Consider the following 12,408-nt stretch of genomic DNA (forward strand, 5'->3'; position numbering starts at 1 on the left):
GATTTAATCTTTGTATAAACTTACAAATTTTATTAAAAATAAAAATATACTTTGTAAGGAACAAATGTTAAATTTCCCACAATTTCAAGTGCACACTGCATGTCAATTAATGACAATGGTGAAAAAAATGTTTTTTAAGGGAATTATTTTTTTTTCTCGTTGTTTTATGTATGTTTTAATAGTAAAATTAAATAAATAAAAAATAATAATAATAATAATAATATAAAATTCTTCAACTTTTAATAGTGGCAAAATAAATTTTTTTATTATTATTATAATTACATAACAACATCAGTGATGAACAGTATTAGAGAAAGGTTAATTGTTGTTCAAATTTTAATAAATTTTTTGTTTAAATGATCGTGATATTTATCCTAAAATACAAAATTTTATAATTATTATAGCTATAATAATATTCTTAAAATTTTACTACCACGCAGTGATTTGCTTCTTATTAATAACTTAATTTATCTCCTATAGAACGGGTAAAGTCCTAATTTAACTGTATAGCCTTCCACTTGTGTTTTTGCATTTGTACACTTTTCAAAAATAATGGATACGCCTTTGTTTATTAATTGGATTTTATTTCATAATTTTAATTCTTTTTTTTCTTATTGCAGATATTGGGTAGTTTTTGTTACTCCTTTTTAAAAATACCACACTCATATGTTTCAGTAAATTAAATCGCGCTTCGAGTAAATTTCTTTTTTATTCCTCAATATACATAGTTTATTCCATTAGCAAGGACATATTTACCACATACTGTTTGAGTATTTAAATACAAAATAAAAACCTAAAATTAAAAAAAAAATTAGTATAATGAAACATTGTTTTTAATAGCAGTAAAAAAAAAAGTAAAAATAGTATAGAAAAAAATAACAAGACGACCTATACCAAAGAGGTTAATGATTCTAACAAGTTATAAACGTTACAAGAGGATAAAAAAAACACAAAAAAAAAAAGGAACAGAGAAAAATATAAAGAAAAAAAAATCATAATTTCCGGTACCAATAACTGGTTAGCACCATTTATTGAAATAATCGCGATGAGCAATATAAAAAAAAAACAAAATTCTAGGTAAATTTCCATACCATTCGCGTAATCAAAAAAACATGTGTAAATTTACATTGTGACATACATAAATACATATGCACCAAATTAATACAGAAATAGCATGTATATAGGGAAGTTGTTCAATTTTTTTTTTTGAAAATAATTTTTGATATTGTTATGGAATGAAATCTAAAGTATATTATTTATGCAAGTACTTTTATCAAGTACCACTCTCCTTTTGCTTTTTTTTAATACTTTTTACTTTAAATTACTTTTTTCCCATTAAATATAGTAGTAATAGTTTGAAGAATATTTTCCAAAAATGAAGATATTGTCTAATGATTACGAAAAATTTATTACCTCGATTTAATTTTCGTAAAAAATTTAAGACTAAAAATAAAAATTCGAAAAATTTTGATTTTATTTTTGAAATATTTGCAAAAAAAAATTACGAACACTTAATGAATACGGAAAAGTTTAGGAAACTTTTGTTTAATAGAGTAGTTAGTGCAAACTAGATAAGATGCAAGGAAAATTATAATACATTGTAGAGCTACATATATTGCGATGTGTAACCATTTTATTAAATACATACGTGTAGAGAACGTCACTTTGGAGTAGTTGAATATATTGACTGTATAGTCTGCAAATTTATATTTCAAATAATATTTCAAATTATATAAACAATTTAATCTACATATATTATTTAATTAGATTAGAGGAATAAAATATAATATTCTGTGTGTCATTCAAAAGCATATATATAAAGGCTTTTCCTACACAAAATGTCACAACACAAATCGTATTTGTCCTGTAAAAAATTATAACTCCAGCATAAATGCTTTAGCTATACACAAAATGCGACATATTTGTCAAGAAGAAAATTAAAGTTCATTTTAATATTTAGAATTTATCGTTTAAAAAACCTTTATTGCTACTATTAGGAATGGTATATATAAATTAGGATGGCAATAAGCTAAAAATTTGCACGCTTACATTTCCTTATTTTTTTCTAAATACAATTTTATTTAATCTACATTCAACATAATTGTATATAAATCTGTTACAGTAATATAATTTTTATCAAACAATTCTTTAATTGTAAATTTTAGTTCCGAATCACAATTACTATCCTTGTACAATTCATTCAAATATTCACAAATATTTAATAAAATAATAGAGAACAAGGAAATAAAGTTTATAATATTTTTCTCAATATGTCTTGTTTTGTTTTCAAAAAAGGATATACAATGATAATAAAGTATAACACCTTTGCTTTTCCATTAGGTCCATTTATATACATATAATATGTATATACAATAGTAAATAACATTCAACATATTATAAGAAAAATTTCCGTATATAAACTATAAAAATTGACCAGAAAATTGTGTATGATATGCCCGAATATTTAATTATTATTCATGGATATTATATTGAACGTGTAAACGTTTGTATTCTCATATATATAAACATGAAATTTTTTCATCTCTTCCTTTTGAAAAGTCATCCTCTTTTGAAAAGGACATTACATGACTATTATATAATATAAAAATATGTGTATGTTTCTTTGTTACAAAGACGATACATCAAAATCTCATTCCTGTACAATATTTTTATTGAATTAAAAAAAAAAGCGGAAGGAAATTATTGTAATATGATTGAAGTCAACTGAAAAAAAAAATTGAACAACAAAGTGAGGAAAATAACTTTTTCTTTCAGTTATTTTGGGCGTTATGAATGTCCTTTTTTTTTTTGTATTATAAAACTATTGTGTCTATATATTGAAGGATATGAAAAATCATTATGTGACAATAATATACAATTGATAATACTTTGTTAAAACAGGAAAAAAAGTTGAATTTTATATTCATTATAAAATTATGTATACAAAAGTCCTTCATAAGTCATAATCAAAATAAAAATTAAATAAAAAAACAGACAAATATCTAGTATTTCTATTGTAAAATTTTATAAAAGGAGGATACGCTGATATTGAGAAGAGGATACACTACATAAAGATAATGGGAAGGTAATTTTTATTCAATCAAATGGCGGGACTTTGTCAATGAACATTAAAGAAAAAAAACCTAATGTATTTGAAAATAACCTAATGTATAACACATACTAAATTTACAATATTTATTCTGGACCGGTAAAGAATTCCATTTTACAAGAAATTTTTATAATCATCTGCTTTTTTATTTATTTAAAGAGAAATTTTTGTTTCGCCTACATTTCTTTAAGAATGTATAAAAATAATGCTTTAAATACTACCGAAAAAGCTATTTTAGAAAAATTACTAGAAAATTAAATTAATTTTGAATGGAACAGTAAATTCAATTAAAATTCAATTACAATAAGAAAACATTTTGTTAAATTAAATACAATGGATTTAAAAATTGTTAAATGAAAATTCAAACAATACAAAATGTGCACATTACAAATCTGTTCACAATACCTAAAATGCAATATTTCAATTGAGCAAATTTATAGGTAAAACTCAAGGCAAAAACCTTTCCGGTTCGATTCAAAACGAAAATCAAAATTTGGCATTACTTATTGATCTATTTCTAAGCTTCACCATTTGGAATAGTTTTGTTTTAATAATACATACATACTTACATATATTGGATTATTATTTTGTATGAGAATAGGATGAGTGTCACTTTTACGGGAACTTTACTATGTATGACACTATTATTTCAGTTTTTGTAAAATGTGGAAAGTTTAAATTCTCATCCACATCAACTTTAAATGTTCAATAAATCCAAGAAAGTATTTGATTTATTAATTTATTAAGAAAAGCTTCTAAACTTTTTTATTACTGAAATAGAAATCCAACCTAAAATTAAGAAAAAAATTATTATTCCCTTATTCCGACTCAGAATCAGATTTTTTATAATGCAAACTATTCTGAAAAACGTAAAATAAACAATAATCTTTCTTATAACATTTAGGTTACACTAAATTATACTTCACTTAAATACTAATGTTAGGCGTTGAATCCTGAGGTCTTAAACTTAAAAACGAACAGCAGAATGCTTAATTAAATGCTTACCTAAAATTAGTTGCTAATATTTTAAAATCTTCTAATTTCATTCTATTCGTACGCTATTCATCCTGTCTTTCATTCTCCACTAAATAGTTTCCATCAAATTGATCAATTATCATTGAATCAACCCGAACTAAAAGAAATAAAAAAAATTCAAATTCAAAAAATGTACGATGAAAATTATAATGACAATTGTGTATTGACATATAAATAATTAAACACAGCTGATCATTAATGCACTACAAATATGACGTATTAAATAAGCAACATTTAAATAATTCAATACATATTTGAAAACTACATTTGAATAGTAGACTACAGCCACATTTGAATTACACGAGCAATATTTTATTAAACTCAAAACATTATTAAACACAACAACTCCACACAACAGTGACAAATATGTAATATAAATTCAGTAACATGTAAGTAATATACAACACTAGCATAATAGCAAAATATGTATAGTTACAACTACAAGTGATCATCAACCACAACATTATTCATATTTAAAGTATAGTTCTAAAATTCAACAACATAGCAGCAAACTGGTGAGTAGTGTTAATATAAACTATCAGCATTATTAAGATCAAGTTATCTGTTGATCCAAGAAATTCTGCTGATCTAACAGTAGGTAACACTATTAAATATGAAATTAAATTACAAAACAATTTCCGTTTAAATTTCTTTTGAATTAATTTACTCTTATTTATCTGTGAAACACAAAAAAAAAAAAACTAAATTAACTACCGAAATAATTACTATTCAATAACGATTAAAATATTTTTTTTTTATTTCTTTTGAAATTTTTTGACCGGAATTTCTTCAATTTTTTTTCTATTTTCTTATTTGACACAAAACATAAAAATATTTTTGTATTTTGACATTGATAAAAATGACGAGATGGCGAGATCAGTTAATACCACCTACAAGGTATTAAAAGGTACAGTGGAATACATACATACATACATACATACATACTCGTACATAGAAATTATTATTTAAGAAAAACAAAATTCAATTATCCTTTATTTTCATTTTTCCATTTTCTTATTCTTAATTTACTTTGTGTATACACACAAAATGGTATTAAGAAGGATAATCTTTTCTTTAATATTTTTGTACTGGATCTTTTTTCTTTTTTGTTTTTTGTCTAAGAAGTGAGATGAAAATAGAATTACAAAATACAGTAGTATATTTTAATGGTAAAACAGCTGAGCTAAATGTAAAATTAAATATCAATTAAAATTAAATTTCTTAGTCGGATTAAAAACACCTTCCGTATGTACACTATCGCTTTCGGTCTTAATAGTAAAAAAAAATTTAAAGAAAAAGATTTTGAATTAAAGAAAATTTTTGAAAACAACAAATAAGTAAAATGAAGTTTAAATTAAATTTCATTATTTATAAAATTATTGGGTAGGTACAGTATTAGCAAGAATTTTATCAACAGAAACTATTTAGTTTACCTCTTATATTTACTTAATAAAACTAATAAATTGCAGAAGAATAGACTTCATGTATTTGGTTCTACTTCTCAAAGATTGAATCATAATTCTCTGGCCAACAATAATGATAAAAAAACACGAACGTTCCAACATAATATATTTGAGATTCATCTTTTATATATGTACATACTTAATTACAAGGTAATAGGGCAATATATTACGTTGGAGCTATGCATTAACTATATAATAAGCAATAAGTGACTCTGGTTACTAGGATGGAAACCTTGCCAATATCTATTTATCCAAAATTCAAAATCCATCTCATACCTCTAGCTAGTCTAGGTCATTTTTGTTGAACTCATGATGATTGTTTTTAATTTTAAGTTCCAGTATAACAATTTGAGACTAAATAGATAAAATTTAAATAAATTTTATTTTAGAGAGCAATTGAAAATATAAAATTTGATCAAATTTTCAAATTTACAAAATAATTTTTGAAAAATTTTTAATTTTAGTATTACAAATGCAAAACTAAAAATTTGATCGGCAGCCTAATTGCCTCCCTGTTTAAATTTCGAATAAAAAATTAGGCTTTCGTCTTTAAACTTTAAATTTATTAAATGTTATGAGATATTTTGAAAATTGTTAAACCTTAAACAATCATCTTTAATTCCTGAAAAGGAAACTGTTAATTATTAAAAAAATAATTGTTAAAAAATACAATTTAAGTAAAAAAAAAACTTCATTTAAATTCCAATTAACATAATGATTCAATTAACAAATGAAATTCAATTTTTATATCTTAGCACCCTCATTTCATTTAAAATTTAAAGCCAATTTTTACAAAACCAAATGAAAAAAAAATTTCAAAAAAAGAAAAAAGGATATGCAAGTAAAAAAAAGGAGGGATCAAAGATGAATTTTTTTTTTTTTATAAATATTTAAGGAAGATTATGCCGGGTTTGTATTTTTTCATACCATTGTTTGCGTAGGTGTTAAAAAGATTTAAAAAACAATTTAATTTTTTTTTTTCATCCTTCTTATTTTAAATTCATCTTTCTTTTCAATAGCAATGTAATGCTTTATTTTTTTAACCTATTCGTATACAACCTAGATTAATCTTTTCCCTCGTTTAAGCAAATATAAACTAAATCACATTTTCGTTGTGAAAATTCCTTTATTAAATTGCGGTGTTACAATAATTATAGATTTAAATGGTTTTAATTTTCATTCTTTCAAAAAAAAAAAAAATTAATAATAAAATGTTAATCTTAAAGAATTTTTGAAATTTTCTATATACCTGGTACATGTAGATTTAAAAATGGTGGAAAAGAAATGAATCAATCATAGATGCGAATGAATGAAAAATTCTAATATTTTGATTAAAATTTCATTTTATGTTTTGGATTTAAGATATCTAATAATTAATATATGAAAGGATATTTTATAATAAATATTTACATATATATATTGTTAATAATACATTGTTAATATGATATTAATAAAAATCTTATAGTAAAGAAGATAAAGACAAGAGGCAATGGAGAATAAAATGGTGAATGGTATATAACAGATGTAAAATTTCGTACGCAACAAATGTTTTATTAGAAAATTAAAAAATTTTTTTAATAAAAAGTAATAAAAATTTTAAAATATTATGAATTTATGATTTTATATTGCGAAGAACAGAATTGAATTTTATGCTATCATAGAAGTAATCGTGTAGATACCCTTACGTTTACTAAGAACTGAAACAAAGCTAAAAATTTCTCTCATTTTTCATAGTATAATACCTGATTTGATTACACATAATTTCCAATAAATTCCATTGTTCTCATATTTTTTCCTATCAAATTGATTAATTTGAAACTTAAAATCACTTTATCCTTAAAGACGGAATTTTAATTGTGCATAGTTTACATACTATATAAGAGTTTTTAAATAAATGAATCATACAGTTAATTACAATCATTTAGAAGTTTATTTTATAGATTTAATAACTCAGTTCAATTCCATAAATAATTTAACGCGCAAAATCACTAATTTAACAAAAAATATTTAAAGCGCAAATTAATTGGTATTATTTTTAAATAAAACCTTATTGTTCATGTCCTATGTAGATCAAATATGCATATTTTGTGCTCAATTCTAAAAGAATATAAAATAAAGTTGGGTCAAACCAATGGTTTGTATTGTAGCACTTTTCCCTTCAACAAGTGAAAATTCTGCTTTTAAATACAGTCTATGTATAGCTATCACAATATTAAAATTATTTTCATTCATATACAAAACTATTTCTAGGATTGCATATATTTATAATGACGCATATATGCAGTCTTTGAAATAAAGCAAAAAAGGGGTTAACATAACGCTCGATTTTAAGGGTTAATTGTGTGAGTTAAGAAAAATAATTATATTTTTTAATTTCATGGAATTTACCGTTAGCTTTTTGCGTTTATAAAAATTTGGAAAAGCTTGCGGTTTCGGAAATATAAGGTGTCAAAAATTCAAATTTTACAAATTTCAAGAGGTGATAACTTGAGAGGGGGTGGAGATGGAAAAAAATTTTCTTCTAACGAAATGAACTATTTGTTAATGTCTAAAAGCTCCTAAAATTTCAAGCTTCTACAGGCTGGGGTCTAGAAGAAAAACGACATCAAAAATTTGGAAAAAAAGGACTTTAGATAACGGTAAATTTGAATGGCCATTTTGTTTTTCTAAAGTTTAACTATAGTATATCGCGCTAGGGGAAGCCACCGCCTTTCTGCGTTTGCAAAATTTCAAAAATGGTTATGGTTTCATTGCAACAAATATTTAAAAAAGGCAATTTTTAGGGTTTTGGGGGGGTATAACTTCCAGAGGGGGGGAGATAGGTAAAAATTTTGTTCTACGGAAATAAGTTTCTAGTGAAGATCTATGTACGTATTAAATTTCAGCTTTCTATCTTGAAGGGTGTAGAAGTTTTGTAAACAAAAAAAGTGTCCACGGACGGACGGACGGACGGACGGACGGACGGACGGACGGACAGAGTGAAACTAATAAGCACTTTTTTCAAAAAATTTTTTGGAAAAGTGCTAAAAAATAGCCTGTTAGTTAAAATAAAAAATCAATTTTAAGGGTCATTAACACTTATTTTAGTGAAACAAGTTGTTTGTTAATCTTTAATAATCCAAAATAAGTGTGCCAACTAAAATAAGTGGTTTCACTTTAATTATAATGTATATAATATAATTATAAGAAGAAATTCACGAACAAACTAAACTAATAAATGTTTAATGTAATATTAAAGTATGTTTATACGTTATTTTTTTGATTATTTTATGTGCATATTTTATTTAACCTAATTGAAATTTAGTTGAAGAACCTATATAATTTTAACATAAGTGTTATGGTATTTAATAATTGTTATTTTGTTTTTTTTTTAATGATTTATTACCAAAAACCACTCCAAGAACTCATATAAAACTTCGGCGATCCCTTATCTCAATTGGGTATAAATAAAAGATATTTTGACGAAATTTTCAAATAAACAAAAAAAAATATAATTGCAGTATAATCACAATTTTTTCTACTTTTTAAGTGATTTCGAATAATAATTAGCCTATAATATAATTAAATTTGATACTTAAGTAAAATTAATTAACAAAAAAAAAAAATTAAAATAAACTTTACTTTTTAACTATATTTTTACTTGTTACTTATATACTTTTATTAAAATGGTTAAAATTGATAACTATATATTTGTTTTTATTATATTTTTAGGGTTTAATAAATTTTTTGAGTATGTAATATACTCGATACTCTTAAATTTTTGAGATTTTTATTATACACCACTCCATTTTTATTTTATTTACATCAATATAAGAGTTTTAATATATATTTTTCTGTTTTTAATATTATTATACGTGTGTTTTAATTATTAAAATGGAATTGAAACAAATTAAGTTAAGAGATTATAATTAAAGTATGTTTTTTTTTTTTTAAATTGGCACTTTGCTTTTTTAATATCTAAATTTGACTATTATAACAATTATTATTAAAGTTGATATTTTGTTGACAATAATTTAGATACCAATAAGGATTTTAAATTTTTTAATTAACTTAGTGTAGGACAAGTGACTCATTACTATTCCATATACGTAGAACATGATATAAGTGACATTGATAATGACTCATTGTTTACAGTTCGCGTATGTAATATAAAAATTTATCAAATAAATTTTATTTAATTTCATTGAAAATTAATATTATATATGGGGAATCCCTTAATAATTCTAATTAATATTGATTTTATCATATTTTTGATATGAATTGTTGGTTTAAATCAAATTTATATAGCATTCTCTTATAGCATCCTAGAAAACTTTTAATTAAGTTTAAAAAATACACATATGTATGTATACATTCTTAAATATTTAACAGTTCAAGACAGTAGTATGTAAAGTCATATGTATTCTGAAAAATACTAATTAAATAAAATAGCTAACTATTTTTCTTTTACAGAATTTTCAATATTAATCAGAAATCAGAGAAATTTTTCAAATTACCGTCGGATATTTCGAAATTAATCTTTAATGAATTTTCTTTAATATTAGTTTTAATAAAATGGCAATGGATTTTCATTTTATGCACATATGGTATTCTATAAATATTAAATTATTCATATAAAATTGAAATTGCAATTTTAAATATAATTTTACAATGAAAATTTTTAAATATATTTAAGACTTCTCATATTAAATAAAAATAAATAATGTGTCTATAGAACTCAAGAATTTGAAGAGTAATTATTTTCTTTATACATATACACAAAAACTACTAAAATAAATATCAAAAAATATATATGTATGTTAAAAAAAAGCTAAATATATGAACACATAATGATTATGTAACTACAATATAGTTTAATTCAACTATACATTATTTACAATCCCATATGCTTGCATAATATATACATATATATAAACCTTAATATCTTACGTATTATATGTATACTTTTGTATATTATCTAAAATTGCTAAGTTTATTCAAGTATATGCGATATGATTGCGATAAGAAAATACTTCTATTTAATATTTTATTAAATAAGTATATAATATATAAGTACGCATATAAAACTATATCTATATTATATACTAGGTAATTTATTTACTATTCCATTTTTTTTTTATAATAATTACTAGCATTTTATTATTTCTTTTTCTATTGAACTCATATTACATGCACACTTCTATTATTCTCCCATTGTTTTAAATATATAACAGAAACAAAATAACAATATGATAAAAATTAGTTTTAATCAAAATATTAAAAAGATAATAATATAAAAAAGATAATAAAAAATGCTATTTAACATGAATGTTATTTGATTCCATCGCCATTGTTATTATTAAGGAGAACTTATCATATAAAGTTTATTGGAGCAGAATTTAAATCATTGAAAAAAGTACATACATATACATACAATAAGATATTCTTATTCTTTTCTTTTATCTTACTTTTTCTGATTCTTAAGTTATATATTTATACATAATAACAAATATTTACTCTTATCATATTATAATATATGCAATTTTTCTTATATGATACTGTATTAGTATTATATACTGAAATACTGAGTATACCTATAGTAATCTAAGCGTGTAGAGGAGAAAATAGAATCATTTTTGTATTAGTAAAATTCTTACATAAATTTTACGAGAATCTATAGAACAAAAAATAAATGGAAAAATATAACAAAATTTTAGTAAGAAGAAAAGAAAATTACATATATATGTTGATAAGTAAGTGTGAACATAAGAAGTTATAGAAGTATATTAATATACAAACTGCATTATTTAATGCTTAAATATATTTTCTAACCATTTTCATATTTAAAAATGTTTGTGCCCTGTTACACTTATATAAGTCTATTGTATAAATTGATACAACAATAAGAAACAAGAGTATATCGATAATTGAAAAGAGGGTTGAAAAAGTAGGCGTTAACAAAAGGTTTTCATTCCTTTCTTCTAAATCTATAAAAGAAAATTCCTTTATGCTTTTCATATTTATCTTGTTTCTTTGTATATTTTTCTTATAAAGTTTTTGTATATATTGCTTATTCTTATTATCATTATTATTAAGGTAACTATTATTAAATATATGATTTTTGTATAAAACATTTTTAATATCACATATTTACTAATATAGTAGTACTTCAATATATAAAAATCGTTTTTAATATAAGAGGAAACACTTGAATAGCAAAAAAAAAAAAACAAGCTAATGAAAAATATAGCGATATTATATTTTATACGATACATGTTCATATGCAGTGCATATATATATCCTAACGATATCATATTATTTGAACCCGATATTGGACTAAGAATCATGAAACATCAATTTACCATACTAAAATTCAATCGTTTATGATCTTATAGTTGAAGAAATTTTAATTTTTGCTTATCTTTCTGGAATGTGGAATATTTTTATAAAAATGATTTTCCTACATTTTTCGTATTGCTCCAAAATTTTGATTAATCTAAAAGGGTTGCTAAGCCTTTCTACTTTAAAAAATTTCTTTAAAAATATATTTATATCTATTTTTATTATGCTTTCAATTACTAAGGTAACACATATATATGTACGTACGTTTAAGCAAGTTGTTGAAACTCAACAACAAGTTTGATATTACTGCAAACACATTTTTAATGCAAGCAGTATATGTTTTACATTAATATCGAATCTTTAATTAATTTACAACAGTGTAAGCCTAAATTTAACAGACATATTTAATAAAGATAAAAATAACTTTTATAATTCCGATTATAATTTTCAATAAAAATATCTTAAATAAACTTATCACTA

General features: G+C 22.7%; 1 long non-coding RNA gene across 1 annotated transcript; it reads right to left on the reverse strand.

Moving 5' to 3' along the window:
- Positions 1-247: 247 nt before the first annotated feature.
- On the reverse strand, positions 248-4,333 carry LOC129607656 (uncharacterized). Its single transcript, XR_008696829.1, has 4 exons — positions 4,115-4,333; positions 3,679-3,898; positions 434-793; positions 248-374 (listed from the first exon to the last, which is right to left on the reverse strand). It is a non-coding gene; the product is annotated as an uncharacterized LOC129607656 (long non-coding RNA).
- Between the last annotated feature and the right edge of the window lie 8,075 nt (positions 4,334-12,408).

The sequence above is a fragment of the Condylostylus longicornis genome, unplaced genomic scaffold, assembly GCF_029603195.1.
Source record: "Condylostylus longicornis isolate FDR11 unplaced genomic scaffold, ASM2960319v2 ptg000028l, whole genome shotgun sequence".
NCBI classification, from domain to species: domain Eukaryota; kingdom Metazoa; phylum Arthropoda; class Insecta; order Diptera; family Dolichopodidae; genus Condylostylus; species Condylostylus longicornis.